The sequence below is a fragment of the Danio rerio genome, chromosome 4 (assembly GCF_052040795.2).
Source record: "Danio rerio strain M-AB ecotype USA chromosome 4, GRCz13ab, whole genome shotgun sequence".
Classification (NCBI taxonomy): Eukaryota; Metazoa; Chordata; class Actinopteri; order Cypriniformes; family Danionidae; genus Danio; species Danio rerio.
Genome location: NC_141024.2, coordinates 64,050,001 through 64,066,634, shown reverse-complemented (window position 1 = coordinate 64,066,634; position 16,634 = coordinate 64,050,001). Strand labels below are relative to the sequence as shown.

The window sequence follows — 16,634 nt, the reverse complement described above, 5'->3', positions numbered from 1 at the left end:
GACTCAATCAAATCAATTTACATAAAACAAAAATGGGAGAAAGAGTCAAACCAACAAATAACAGAAGAAGACTGGACAGATATGTGTGTCACACATGCAAAAACCACAAACTCGAGAACTTGGAGAGTGTTTGGATGGAAAAATCTAATGAGGTTCTTCAAACCTCCTAAACTGTCTGCATTACGTACAGGTGTTGAAAGTTTGGGCTCTTGTTGGAGACAATGTGGAACCTCAATGGCTAACCATTTTCATGTTTTTTGGGCTTGCCCAAAAATACAAACCTTCTGGTGTGAAATAGCGACTGAAATAAAAAAGATAACCGGAGAAGAATTGGACTACTCATTTATAAATTATACCTTGGGAAAATACCAGAAGTTTTTCCAACTATTGACAAGTACCTAATTCAAATCCTTTTGGTAAGTAGCAGAAAAGCCGTAACTCGAAAATGGTTGCAGGCTGACCCTCCAACAAGGGCTCAATGGATAGGAATTGTAAAGGAAATACACTGTTTGGAGAGACTCACTTTTAATCTAAGATGTGACTTAAAGTATACCAAGTACTGGAAAAAATGGTCTGAATGTGTCATTGTAAATAATTTGTGATAATGTATGTCAAACGTATCATGACTTGATTCTGTAACTCTTCCGATAACCACTTTTGTTGTTTTTTTCCTCTTCTCTAAATAAAATAATAAAAAAAGTAAAAAAAAAAAAAAAAGAAGAACACCTCCTTGGCATGGACAGCAGATTGTGAGCAGGCTATTCATCGACTTAAACGTCTTCTAACATCTCCACCATCCCTAGCTCATTTTGATCCCTCCAGCCCCACCCTGGTGACCTGTGACGCATCAGCGGTAGCAGTTGGGGCAGTCCTGTCACAGCTCCATGATGACGTTGAAAGGCCTATTGCTTTTGCTTCGCAGGCTCTGAGTACTGTGGAACAGAAATATTCGGTGGGGGAGAGAGAGGCGTGCATTTGAGCTTGTGAGCGCTGGCACATGTACTTATACGGACGATCCTTTACACTCAGAACAGACCATCAGGCTCTTACTACCCTCATGACCTCTGCCGGAACAGGACACAAGCCTATACGGCTTCAGAGATGGGCTGACAGATTGAATCAGTACAATTTACAGCTGCTGTTCACTCCTGGAAAAGATAATGTGGTTGCGGACTTCCTGTCCCGCTCAATGGCAGATCCAGCTAGCACAGCCAATCAGCCAGAATCAGACTTAGAAAGTGAACTTGTGCAGTTAGTGTATGAGCCATTGCAGACTGCATTGTCACTTGAAGAACTTAAGCTAGAATCTGCGGCAGACCCACTCTTCATTACCCTTAGCACCTACATTCAGAACGGCTGGCCATCTCAACTAAGCGCTGACCTGACACCTTTCTCACGAGTCAGAGCAGAACTGACATGTTGGGGTGAGTCATGCATTGCACAGGGGCACAGAGCAGTTATTCCTCCATTCCTTAGGGGGCAGGTGCTGGCAATGGCACATGAGGGGCACGTGGGGATAGTTAAACTGAAGCAGAGATGCCCAGATTCAGTTTGGTGTCCAGGGATTGACAGGGAGTTAGAAGCTCTTGTACATGACTGTGCACCTTGTCTGCTTAGTGGTAAAACAGGTGCCCCAGCACCACCACCTTTGCAACCTGTTGACTGGCCCACCAAGCCATGGGCACATCTTCAGATGGACATTTGTGGGGAGCTCGCCTCTGTTTCTCACCATCAGCGGTTTCTTGTTGTGGTGTATGACCTCCACTCAAAATGGCCAGAGGTTGCACCTATGGGCTCAGTTACAGCCTCCGCAATGGTCGATTTCTTGGAGCAACTCTTTTCCGATGGGGAGTTCCACAAGTCATTACCACTGACAATGGGCCACAGTGTGTTTCAAGTGAGTTTTATCATACTTGACTGCTAAGTGCATCGTCCATATACGCACTGCCTTCTACCATCCTCAAGCTAATGGCGGAGTGGAAAGATTCAATCAAAGTCTAAAAAATGGCATACGTGCACACCTTGCCCAAGGTTTTCCCTTTAAGGCTGCTCTCTCCCAGACCCTCTTGCATTATCGCGCTACCCATCATGCCACCACTGGGGTGTCTCCTGACTGTCTCATGCTTGGCCGGGAGCTGGAATTACCGTTAAACAAGCTGAGACCACCTTATCAGCTCCCGATGAACACTTCGGTTCAAGCACGAGTTCACCAACATCAGCTCAACATGAGAACCAGGTATGACAGCAAGCATCATGTTCGGCCCACAAAGATCAGAGTACAAGACTGGGTGAGAGCCTGTAGGCCACACCGCAGTAATAAATTGAGCTTATTTCTGTCTGAGCCCCTCCGGGTCAAAAGCCAACTTGGACCAGTCACTTTTGAGCTAGCTAATGGATCTCGCTGTCAGCTGTCTTCATAAAAAGTGCCTAACCCTGCTGTTACGGAGAAAACCCTAATCCAACCCTCGGACCCCATTCTGCCCCCACTAAATCTGGATACTGTTGGAGTTACCGAACAGGATGTGATTACTGAACGCTATTATATATATATATATATATATTCGTATATAGAACACAACATGATAAAACAAATAGAAAAACTAAACAAAAAAAATGGCTACTTCTTGGACACGTTTAATGCTTCCAAACAGTTTGCTGCATTTATAAATCACCCTTGAGGTAGTTCATTATGATGCTATTTACCTTCTATGTGTGATTTAATTGGACAGGAATCACAGGACTAATTTTGTTAATCTCTATAGACAAGAAAAAAGTAGTGACTGCAGGTTGAAGGAAAGTAGTGGAGTAAAAGTACAGATACAGCACTAAAAATGTAGTCAAGTAAGAGTAAAAGACAGATTTTTAAACTTAGTCAATAAATGACAAATCCTGAGAAAAAGTAATGTATTAACAGTAATTTGAGTATTTGTAATTAGTTACTTTACACCACTGAAAATATCACATTTTAATATTTTGCATAACTGCTAATAATTGATGTGTAAATGAGCATAGTTCATCCATAAGGAGAGCTAATTTAAATAAAATATATTAAAAGAAAATAGCATAAATAAAATCCATAATCTATTAGCCTAACTATATAAGTTAATAATTAATTTGATCTGGAAATTAAATTGTGTCTATTTTTGTTATTTATTTGTCACTAGCAGAGATTTTCTTAACCACAGTACAGTATTGACCTTATTCTAAAATGCGAAAGTGCGCCTGTTTTCGCGATTGTCTTAGAACTTCCGTTTCAGTCGCCTATGGGAGAAATGACAAGGAATAATAAACGGCAAAAAACGATCAAACTACTTGCTCTACAAACAAATGTTTGCATGACTATACAGACCAAGTAGAATAATATAACAAGGAAATATATCAGTTTGCAACATCAAACAGCGAAACGAGCAGTTTTTAATGTCTAAAAATGAATGGAAGTGAATGAGACCGGAAGTCTCGTGCCAAAAAGATTCAAATGGCAGCGCCTGCTCGTCTGCGGAGAATAAGGTCACTCCAGTCCAGTAGGTGGTGCAAATACAATTTTTAAGTTGATTTGCCAACAGCACTTAATTAAAGGAAGAATAGCCGTGTTCAGTTCGCGGGTAACGTCAACGTGTCCTGGACTCCGGTGGTACATTTTGCAATTCGCAGCAGAATGGAGCATTTATCGTCGTTATCTTTTGTGCTTTTTACCTCAGCTAAAAGAGTCACATTGAGGGAGGAGAACATGATGGTGGAGAATATTTCAAAAATCTTCCAGGTAGGTTGGTGCAACCACGTAGCTGACATAAGAACACCGCTTTATTGCTTTATTCTAACGTTAGGCCATTTAACATTACACAACGTTTTCGTACTGTAACAGGAAACTTTTATGCAGTCATCTGTTGATTTACACGACAACGGTGTTTTTAAGACTGAAAATGTATAAATCTGTAAATGTTAAGTTACAAAGTTTTTGTTAACGTGTAAACCAATATATGAAAATGTGACGTCCTGCGCATGCATGGCATGCGTTCAGGGTTGTGTAGATCAAAGAATATACTGGTGCATCGCACATTTTACAAAACGCGACGAGCCGCTGACTGACGGTATGTCGTAACTTTGAGGCTATGGTTCTCTAAAAAACAAAAATACTACATAATATTTATTGAAGGAGCTTTTTTGGTTATTTTTAGGTTGGAAAATCTAAAGTCAGATTCGATTTTAGTTAATTTCTTTTACTAGTATCCCCCCCCCCCTATATATATATATATATATATATATATATATATATATATATATATATATATATATATATAACTTGTATTTATTTAATTATTAAAGAGTACAATTTTTTTATTTTTATAGGTAAGCACCCAGAGTCTGTACCTCACAGATGATACAAATGTGGCACTGTTTCCGAGGTCAGATGGCTACTTCAGCCTATTAGATCTCAGAGACAAAGCTCATTATGAGGTCCATGGGTGTCACATAGTGAATGACAACGCTGCTGCCTCGGCACCAACGCCATCAACAAGCAGCCAATTTCGGTTTTCAAGACCTTGTACCTCTGCGAGTCCCTCACTGCCACCCAGGGCCCAATGTCTGAAATACTTTAGCAAGTAAGATTTTAAGCTATTGTCCATGGCTATAGGGTATTTTTTCTTACATGAACACAATGTTCATTGTTGTGCAAAACTCTAAATGAAGCTGTTATTAATCCTAGGACTGTCAGCCTGGGGGAGTTTCAAAATGGGAAACTTGACACCAGCAAATTGGTGGTGATAAAATTTACAGAGCAAGAGGCAACTGTACCGGTTTTGATGGCCAAAGTGAAAGATGCTCTGGGAACCAATGACCCAGTAATTTTGACAGACCACAATGCAGTTGAGATTCTAGACTCTGAAGCAACAAGAGGTGCTTCAGTAAAAAAAAATATTCACCTTTATTTACCATGTAATCAAGTTGTCAGACTTTTTTGTTTTCTTTTTATGCATTCACATGTGAAATCTCACAAATAACTTTTATGCATGTTCTGTGTACTCATTTAGGTTCCTTTTACTGGAAGCAGAACTCCAGAAAAATTGTAGCTGTACTGGAGGCAGACTTTCAAGCCATAAAACGGAAGAGGCGGAGAATCTCGTAAGTGTTTCTCAGTGACTTGGTAATGTTTCTTAATTTACCTCTAGTCATCGGTGCTGTGAAAAGCAAATATTAGCTTTCAATAAAGAAAGCTGATTTGATGGAGCATATGGAGAAAAAAAGACACTTACTGAAAAGCATGTTTTTATTAGTGTTTTATTTGCTACTATATTAAAATCCGTCTTATTTCAAAAGGTACTTACTGCAGAGCCACTTGGGCAGAGCTGAGCTCCATCCAGCAAGGAGGAGCTTGAGGTCCAGCTCCTTTTTTAAAGTGAGAATATACAATCATAGTGCATTATAAAGAAAATAAAAAAAAAACTTTTTGAAAAAAGGAAAACAAAAAGCATAAGAAAAAAAAAAACAGAAAAGGTTTATACATCACTTTAATACAGTTTATACATTAAAGAAAACAATTATATAACTTACAAATCTCAGTTGTTTTTAAAGCCTCATTGTCTGGAGTTAGAAATCATTTCAAAGTAATTGTCACCGACTCGGTCCCAATCACTCCCCTCGCTGGCCAGCAGAGGCCGCCATCTCCGGACTTCTAGCATTCAATCATCCACTTACGCTGTGTACACACCTGTCCTGAATCTGGTTAACGACCCACATACCCTATTTAAGCCGCACACAAACACTCAGTCAGTGCGAAGTCTTGTTTAGCCCCGGCCAGCATTTCTGAGCGTTATTCCCTGCCTGATTCTTCGTGTATTACTCCAGCCTGCTTCTGACTCTGCTTCGCCTTCTGCCTGCCCACGATCCACGCCTGATACACAGACTCTGATACTCGCTGCCTGCCCACGACCCACGCCTGATACACGGACTCTGATACTCGCAGCCTGCCACCGACCAATGCCTGGTAAACCCCTCTGTGTCTATTCACCGCCAGTCTTGATACTTCACAGACTATTGCTGATGTGTGTTTGCACTTTAGTGCATATTGTGTGTTTGAGTGGAAGCTTGACTAATAAATAGTGCATAATGGATCCCTCCGTGTCAGTCTCCTCGTTACAGAAGACTTCGCCCACCACGGATCCCGCAGCCATACAGGTTTTGTCACATGAAGTCACAGCTCAAGCTCAGGTACTAACCACACATCAACAGCAACTAAAGCCTAGTTCACAATACAGGATTTTAAACATCAGCAGATCGCTGTGCCGTTCACACTACATGATTTGACTTTTTGTCTTTTAATCTCTGTGGTGTTCACACTACGCAACACTCTGTGAATGATCCACAAGAGGGGGGTCACACACTACATGATCTGACAACAACTCATTCCCCAACAGCTCATTCAAGTTACCAAACCACAGCCCATTAAATTTTGAGGGAGGAGTCGTCAGAAAAAGCTGAACTCTATTGGCTGCTTGTGTGCTGATGACATCACTGTCAGTGTTTCAAGCTTTGGAGAAAGCATTTAAAAACTTCGTCAAATCAGCTGATTTATAAGCGGATTAATCACTCATCTGCAAGGTTTGAGTGGATAGATACACAGAGAGTTTTTAATTTTTGTTATTTTATAACTCTTTGAAATAAAACTAACATATTTATAACACCCTGCCGTTTTCTAACTATCAGTGTATTTCTTTCTGACATTGTTATTTTTTTTTATTACAAAACAGTAAAGAACTGAGCATTTCTGCCTTAAATTACCATATTGGTCAAAATGACTGCATGCATGTCTGATACTTTTTTCGCTGTGAATTTAATATGTGTGCATTTTCTTGCCTAGCAACTTCCTGCTAACATAAACAAAACCTTCTGATGGCAAAAACATCAATTTACTTCAGATATCTTTCAAAACAGCATATTCTGTGCCGAATAGCTCCTGAAAGTGAAAATGAAAGCCAAGACCTTTGCATGTTCTAGTACAGTGGTTCCCAACCTGGGGTCTGCGCCCCCCTTAGGGGGTGCCAGAGTTCACAGGGGGGGCGCGGGAGAGGATAAGTATTGAGGTAGAAAAAGGCATAAAAATGCTCCACTATTATAGGGCTTTGCAATTAATCGAAAATCCGATTTAGATTTCGGTTTCAAGCGATTATAAAAAAGCATTATTCGAGATAAATGATTATTGCATCATATTTTGCCACGTTCCAGTTGTACACGTGTTGCTCTTAAAAGCACGAAAGAGCTTACCTAGATTTTGGTTTTATTGAAGGCCAAGACAAGATAAAACTGATTAATTAATATTTTCTATACATATTACTATGTATTAATATTACACAAACACACACACACACACACACACACACACACACACACACACATATATATATATATATATATATATATATATATATATATATATATATATATATATATATATTAGGGATGTGCGGAGCAGCCGGTATTTGTATTTGTATTTGTTGAGGGGGGAAAAGTATTTGTATTTGTATTTGTTGAGGGGGGAAAAGTATTTGTATTTGTATTTGTATTCGAGTAAAATTCAAAATGGCGCAAAAATATATATTTTTTCTATTACACTTCTAATTTACGTTATAGTGAAAGTATTGTTTAATTATACCCATTATATAAATTATAGATATGCAATATTGGCTGTTGTTTTTGAACATGTGATAAGAAATGTCATTGAAAAGAAAAACATAGAAGCCATTATCTCATCCATGGTTAAACCAACAACCAATAAAATACCATTGTGAATATTATGAACCCCACCACCACCGTTCTTGTTGAAGGACACTGAATAGACAGAATAAAAACAAATAATACTTCAAAAAACTGTTCTTCTTCTGAAAGAACTTCTTTCCAATGCACAGAATTCCAAAAACTAATATTAACTAAATAAATCTAAATAAAACCCTGCCCGGGAGATCTGGCAGAACAAAAGTATTCTATATAATACTAAAAGATACAGCCCTGCTATTGTCATCTGCCAGCCACAAAACAGACACAAAGTTTGTTTCTTTGTTTTTTTTTATGTTTGAAACTGACTTGCTGGGGCAGAATGTGGCTGTGTTGATGCTTTTAGGATGCTTTTAGTGCAGTGGTTCCCAACCTGGGGTCGCGCGGGAGAGGATAAGTATTGAGGTAGAAAAAGGCATAAAAATGCTCCACTATTATAAAGGGCTTTGCAATTAATCGAATATCCGATTTAGATTTCGGTTTCAAACGATTATAAAAAAGCATTAATCGAGATAAATGATTATTGCATCATATGTTGCCACGTTCCAGTTGTACACGCTCTTAAATGGCTCTTAAAAGCGCGAAAGAGCTTATGTGTGTGTGCAGCACGATCACGCAGTCAGAAGCATGCGGTCGGTCAGCATTCATTCTCATTCACACACTGAGACGAGCAGAGGAGCGCAGACATCTAAAGTCATCTTAACGTGAGCGCTTTAATGGTCAAATAGGTGTCAAAACGCGGTGTTTACTGATTATTTACATTAACCCTCATTTGTGTAATAAACAAACGAGTTGAGGATCAAAAGACGTGAAAGAGAAACTATTAAAGAGACCGTGCGCTATAATCCTTCTGGCGCCTGTTTTTATCATTATTAAACAAACACAACGAGAAAACCCTCGCTGCTCTTGACTGAAGGACTGCTGTAGCTAAAGTGTTTTTCTTACAGTGAAGATGCTTAAAACACAGTTTGTTTTATATTTTTATTCTATTGTATTTATTTCTCTTTCCTTTGCAGGGTGGAAAATAACTGTATGTATACAGTTGAAGTCAGAATTATTAGCCCTCTTGAATATTAGCAAACCTTTTACTGCCCAATTTCTGTTTCATGGAAAGAATATTTTATTAACTTATTTCTGAACATAATAGTTTTGATATCTCATTTCTAATTACTGATTTCTTTTTGTCTTTGCTATAATGACAGCACACATAATATTTTACTAGATATTTTTCAAAATACAAGCATTCAGATTAAAGTGCAGTTCAAAGGCTTAATTAGAGTAATAAGGCAAGTCATTATAACGGTAGTTTATTCTGCAGACAATCAAAAATATATATTGCTTAAGGGGGCTAATAATATTGACCTTAAATTGGTTTCAAAATATTTAAACCTTTCTTTATTCTAGCTAAAATAAAACAAATAGAAGAAAAATATTATAGGAAATACTGTTAAAATTCCTTGCTCTGTTAAACATAATTTGGGAAATATTTATTAAAAAAAAAAATCTCAGGAGCGCTAATAATTTTGACTTTAACTGGCAATGGTTTTGATTAATCGTGATTACAATTATGACCAAAATAATCGTGATTATGATTTTTCCCAAAATCGAGCAGCCCTACTATTATATATGTATTTTTAAGTACCAAAAAAATAAATAAAAATCTAAACACATGCTTAAAATTCCAACATAATAGTGAAAATAATTAAAATAAATAACTTTAAATAATTATTTAAATTTTGCTCACTCGCGCAATCTGCTTGTCAACGTGTCGTAAAGGCAAAATCAAAACAAAAATGGCAGACAAACGTAAATGCAGGGATTCCTCAGAGGCGAAGAAAAAGATTAGACAGTATGACAAAGCCTACCTAAATTTTGGTTTTATTGAAGGCCAAGACAAGTTAAAACTGATTAATTAATATTTTCTATACATATTACTATATATTAATATTACACAAACACACACACACACATATATATATATATACACACACAGTACATATGTATGTGCGTGCGTGCGTGTGTATTTATGTGGTGGGGGGGCTCCAATGTTTGTATATGTTCATGGGGGGGGCTCCAAAGAAAAAGGTTGGGAACCACTGTTTTAGTGCATGTGATAATACATTACATAGAAGGTTGCGCGGTGCTCTGTTCAGTGAGAAGCGCTCTCTATGGCAAGCCTTTTTAGCATTTAAATCTTTGTTCTGACTCCATAAATATATTAGAGATATCTCTAATTATATTTTGACTAGTCATAATTATAATTCCACTACTCAGAATGACAATTAGACATGTCTGCAATTACAATTGTACTAGTACGAAATCAGATGAATTTTGACTAGTAACAATTGTAATTGATATCTCTGAGTTTTTACTAGTCATAATACATTTAGAGATATCTTTAATTCATCATATTTAGAGATATTTACAAATATATTTGAAGATATCTCTAATTAATTTACTAAAAGTCTAATTACAGTTGTAGATATCTTGAATTGGATTTTTGACTAGTCAAAATTCATTTGGAGATATATCTAATTACAATTGTGACTAGTCAACTTATTTAGAGATATCTGCAAATATTTTTCAATGGAAGTCAATGGAGGAATATGACTAGTCTATCATAATATATTTGCAGATATTTCCAATCTGACTAGTCGAATTATAATTATGACAAGTCAAAATATAATTAGAGATATCTCTAAATATATTTATGGATAGTCTGAACAAGGTTTAAATGCTAAAACGGCTTGCCATAAGCTTTCACCCAGTAGCACAGTGGAGAGTTCTCTAGTTATATTCCTTTCAGTCCTTTCAGTCGTTTGTTATGCAGTGACATGCAGTCAAATATTTCGCCAAACAGTCCTTAGGGATGCGGGGACACGCAGTCAGATATTTTACCGGACAGATCCGCCACTTTTGGCGCGCATAAACAATCATAAAGCTCTCGTGCTGCAGGAATGAGGAGGTCTGCTGAAGGCGCGCAGCTGACGTGCAGTGAGAGGTTTGCGTCTTTAATAAACTACGGCAGTTTGCGATCACTGAACAGTAAGAATGATTAATAAATCCATATGAAACAACCCCTTAAAAGTCACGTCTCGCTTTCAGTTTCGGGCTTTGGCGCATTTTGTCTCTCTCTCTCTCTTTCTCTCTCTAACTCTCTCTCTCACTCACTCACGCGGGCATGCACTGTGGTCTCATGAGGAAACGCTGCTTTTTGATATAGTGTTTTTCTTGCTCCCGAATACAAATAATATTTCAAGTATTTGTTTGAATCAAGTATTCGTAAAAACACGCTATTCGTGCCTTTCCGAATACCGTATTCGGGTTCGGCTCCACCCTTAATATATATATATATATATATATATATATATATATATATATATATATATATATATATATATATATACACAGTACATATTTGTGTGCGAGCGTGTGTATTTATATGGTGGGGGGGCTCCAATGTTTGTATATGTTCATGGGGGGGGCCCCAAAGAAAAAGGTTGGGAGTGTTCGAGGTTACAGAAGTAACCCTTCGTTCCCCGAGGAGGGGAACGGAAGTGCCATAGAGTGGATTGATTGAATCCACGAAATGGGAGGATTCGGTTCAGAAGCCGCTTGTCTGAAAGAGTATTGAACGGGCCAATGAATGCAATGAATTGGCAGCGTAAGCTTGCACAGGTGTACTTCATTGCCAATTATCCCAGCATATAAGCACACCTGGAGCGAGCAGACGCCATCCTTTTAAGCTGAAGAGACTTTCAAACAGCTAAGGGACAGTCATTATGGCGACGGAGTATGGCACTTCCGTTCCCCTCCTTCTGCTTCTGTAACCTCGAACGTTCCCCTTCGGTTGGGGAACTTCAGTGCCATAGAGTGGATTGATTGAATCCACGAAATGGGAGAAGTATGGAAAGCGCCATAATGACTGCACCTTACCAACGCCCCCGATGAGGGGATTGTCAAGCAAGCGTGACGCACCCACATCATGGGAGGCTCGGTCCTCCAACGTGTCCCTGGCCCTAATTTATCCTACTTCAACAGAAGTTTTACGGATTTAGATATATTTTTGGGAAGTCGTGAGCATCTAGATAATTCTAGGAAAATACGACAGTACGTTGGGAAGCGTGCAATCCCGATAGGGAGGACGCTGCGGAGGCCATCCGTTACCCAAGGGGGGATACATGGCAGAATTTACATATGGACTAGCCCTAAAAAGGGGGAGTACGCATAGCAAAAGAGTGGTTAGCGGAGAGGGAAGACACGGGTCCGCCCAGGGGGGGGGACTTAACCGTGGCGGAATAAGCATATGGGATCGCCTAGTGGGGATCACGCATAGCAGGCACCTTTACCCAAAACGCGGGCTGACCAGCGGGCAGACCTACAACGTAGTGAGCCAGCAAGTGACTCCTCCGCTGAGTCAGTGCTGGGGGCCACGGAAGAATCTGCAGGGCTCACCTGATGGGGAACTTTACTGACAGATAAAAAGGCGCACGTATCTCCGTGTTAGGGAAAATGGCGCAGCAAGCGTGTTTCAACACCCTACCGAATTGTTTCCTCAATCACTAAGGGTTACCTAATACCCTTGAGGAAACCGGCTCCACTCGCAGATTGTAAAACCTTGCAAATGTGTTGGGTGTCACCCAGCCCGCAGCTCTACAGATGTCTGTTAGAGGGGCGCCGCGTGCGCGCGCTCGAGAGGATGCGAAGCTCCGAGTGGAGTGCGCACGCGCTCTCGGGGGACGCGGCTCATCTCGGCTCTGATAGTGAAAGAAAGGCATCCACAATCTAGTGGGAACTTATTTCGGTACGGCACTTCCCTGCTGCCGACCACTATAACAGACGAAGAGCTGCTCAGATGATCTAAACTCTGAGTGCGGTCCGGATAATACGCAAAACGCGAACTGGACAATAAAGAAGGGCTGAGTCTGCCTCCTCCGAGGGCAGCGCTTGCAGGCTCACTACCTCGTATTAAAACGGAGTGGTAGGAACCTTGGGCACATATCGCGGGCGGGGTCTCAGGACGTGAGAGAAAGCCAGCCCAATTACAGGCACGAGTCACTGACCGAAAAATGCCTCCGGGTCCCCGACCCTCTAATCGATATCAACGCGACCAGCAGAGCTGTCTTCAGGGACAGAAAGATACTGAGTCGAGGATCGAAGGGATCTGACGCGGCTTGTGTAGCGAGGGCGAGATCCTAAGAGGGCATGAGAGGGGGCGGGGTGGATTAATTCGCTTAACGCCCCTGAGGAACCGGATGATGAGGTTATGCGTTCCCACGGTGCTGCCAGCCACCGCGTTATGAGAGCGGAGATGGCAGCCACGTAACCTTGAGTGTGGAGGGCGACAGCCTGCTCTCCAACTTCTCTCGGCGTAAAGAAAGCACAACGCTGATCTGGCAAATTACGGGGGTCTTCTCAGCGAGAGACACACCATTCAGTGAATAGACTCCACGTCAGGGCATAGGCGCGCTCGGGGAGGGGGCTCTAGCCCGAGTGACGGTATTAGCCACCGCAATCGGAGGTTACCTAAGTCTTCCTCGCGTCTAAAAATCTCCAAAGATCGGCGAGGGTGCCAGGTGGTGCCCTGTCCCTGAGAGAGTAGGTGGTCTCTCGAAGGGACTGCCAGGGGAGGGCTATCGCGAGGGAGAGCTCTGACATCCAGGTCCGGTTGAGCCAGAGGGGCGCAACCAGCAACCTGTTCCTCGTCCTCCCTGACCTTGCACAGTAACTGCGCGAGCAGGCTCACTGGGGGAAACGCGTATTTGCGCGTGCCCCGAGGCCAGCTGTAAGCCAGTGCATCCGTGCCGAGAGCACTCGGTCAGGGAAAGAACAACTGGCAATGAGCGATCTTGGGGGAAGCAACAGATCGATCTGGGCTTCCCCGAATCGCGCCCATATCAGCTGAACAGACTCGGGATGGAGTCTCCATTCTCCAGGACGCAAGGCTGCCGTGAGAGCGCATCGGCTGCACGGGTGAGCTTGCCTGAATATGAATGGCGTACATCGATTTCAGCCGCGGATGACTCCAGAGGAGCAGACGGCGGGCGAGCTGAGACATGCGGCGAGAGCGCATACCCCCTATACGGCTGATATACGCCACCGCCGCCGTACTGTCCGTCCTGACCAGCACGTGTTGCCGCTCCAGCACCGGAAAAAAAACGGTGGAGAGCGAGGAACACTGCCAACAGCTCCAGGCGATATGCCAATGCAACTGGGTACCTTTCCACAGGTCCGCAGCCGCATGTCCGCAACGCACAGCCCCCCAGCCCGTGTTGGAAACGTCTGCTGAAACGACAACAAGACTGGACGCCTGTTCTAGAGACACCCAGGCCTGTAGGAACGAGGGGTCGCTCCAAGGGCTGAGGGCGCGGCGACACAACGCAGTAACAGAGACTCGGTGTGCGCGCGCGTGCAATGCGCGTCTGGGGACTCGATCGTGAAGCCAGTGCTGAAGTGGTCTCATATAGAATAATCCGAGCGGCATGAAGCGACTGCCATATGCCCCAGGAGCCTCTGAAATAGTTTCAGTGGGACCACTATTCTACTGTCGAGCTCTCTCAGACAGTACAGCATCAGCTGAGCGCGCTCTCCGGAGAGGCGCGCTGCCATGGTGACCGAGTCCAGCTCCAGCCCGAGAGAAGAGATCCTCTGCACGGGGGAGAGTTTGCTTTTTTCTCGGTTGACCTGAAACCCCCACAGGTGGAAGTGCCAGAGCACTTTGTCTCTGTGCATAATCAACTGCTCCGAGAGAGGGCAAAAATCAGCCAGTCGTAAAAAATCGAGTATGCAGATGCCCGCGAGCCGAAGGGGCGCTGAGGCACCCTCCGCGGACTTGGTGAGGACCCGCGGAGACAGAGAGAGCCCGAAGGGGAGGGCTTTGTATTGCCAAGCTCGACCTTCAAACGCAAACCGCAGAAACTGACGGTGGCGAGGAAGAGTGGAGACATGGAAATACGCGTCCATCAGGTCTAATGCTGCAGACCAACCCAGAGGACGAACGCACCAGAGGATGCGCTTCTGCGTGAGCATTCTGAACGGCAGCTTGTGCAGGCAGCGGTTCAAAACGCGCAGATCTAGGATTGGCCGTGACCCACCGCTCTTTTTGGGCACGATGAAGTGTGGGCTGTAAAACCCGCTCTCCATCTCGGCTGGAGGGAGCGGCTCGATTGCATCCTTCGCCAGGAGGACAGCAATCTCCTCTCGCAAGACAGGGGCGGACAGGGGGCTGACCCTGGTGAATACACACCCGCGACTTGGGGGGCCGTTTCGCGAACTGAATCGCATAGCCGAGTCTGATTGTGCGTATGAGCCACCGCGAAGAGCTGGCCCGCGCTAACCAGGCAGGCAGAGCTCCCGCTAATGGACTCATCGCTACAATCGCTGACGTACCAGCAGTGGGGCAGCGCGGAGTGGGTGTGCTGATCCGGGAAGCGCGCGGGTCCCACGGAAAAGCTGGAGGTGAGATATTTGCTCTCACTCCGAACCCGAGCTCCGGAGGGGAGGCTCGAGGGGTGGGAGAAAGGAGACCGTCCTCCCAGCGCTCGTGAGCCACTGGCGAAACGCACCGAATCTGCAAGCTAGAAAGCATAGCGTCCCAGACTGGCAGATTTCGGGCTGTCACATCTGGGGAAGTGAAAAGTGCCCTTTCATAATGTTTTCATGGCAGTAAAAAGTGCCGTTGGAAATGGGGCCCCGCCCTCCAGCGGGGAAAGAGCAAGTTCCCTCTTTTCCAGATGGCCTGTCCCAGGGACGCTTCGTGGTCCGTTGCCAGACTTAGCGGCATTCTGGGCAGGGGGGCTGCCTGCTTACGAGGTGCCCGACGCGCTCGCTTCGCCAGAGGCGTGTGCGGGGGCGGAGCAGCTCTCGTAGGCGGGCGCCTTCGGCAAAGAGCAGGTATGAATGGCACGGCGGGCGGAGCGGGCTACGGACCGCCGATAAGACATCACCCACCAACTGCTCTCTCACCGCCTTGAATTCCTGGGTGAATTCACAGACGGTGTCGCCGAACATGGCTTGGGATATGGGGAAAGTCAAGAAAGCGGACTTTGTCGACTTTGCGCATATCAGCCAGGGGTGGCGCTCCTGGATCACTAATGTGGACATCGTCCTCCCCAACGCACACGCAGTGGACTCAGTAGTCCGAAGAGCTAAGTCGGCGGCGGTGCGAAGCTCGTAAGCCTGGGTTGGACCCACCCTCGTGCAGCTCGGCCAGTGCCTGCGCTAGGTAGCGCTGGTAGGTGGCTATCGCATGCAAGGCGGAAGCAGCCTGGCCCGAAGCTATGTAAGCTCTAGCTCCGAGGGAGGTAGATAACTTACAGGCTTTGGATGGGAGACGAGGCGGACCCCGCCAAGAAGAGGCGCCGCGCGGATTTACCGCCATCGCGCACTCAACCTGAGGAATCGCCACATACCCCCTGGCTGTTTCACCGTCAAGAGTGGTTAGGGTGGAGGGATACGCAGCACGAGCAGAAAATAAGTGCTTTACAAGACCGCGTGAGCCTACTGTGCACCTCCGGGAAGAAGGGAACGCCCCTCTAGTCGGTCCGGCCGCGGAGCTGGGGGATAAACCATCTCCAACCCACGGCCCGGGCAGCATGGGAAAGCACGGCTAACATGTCCGTTTCAGGATCCGTAGTGACAGCGCTCACCAGCCTGAAGGGGGCGAGCGGGTCTGGATCATTATCGGACAATGAAAGCCCACCCTCCGATGCCGCGGTGGACGTCTGGTCTCCGGTGTCATCGGGCGTAAGGGCTACCATCTGTTAGACGGATCGCTTCCCCCGCCCGAAGCTTGGATGGAGCGCTTAGAGGAGCGGGAGGTCCGCGGGCCCGTGGGCGACGGATTATCTCTCGCTGAAACCCTCAGA

General features: G+C 44.2%; 1 protein-coding gene across 1 annotated transcript in view; it reads left to right on the top strand.

The window, feature by feature from the left end:
- Positions 1 to 16,634, top strand: part of LOC110439496 (uncharacterized) — a 484,284-nt gene that overhangs the window by 100,143 nt on the left and 367,507 nt on the right. The window lies entirely within an intron of this gene.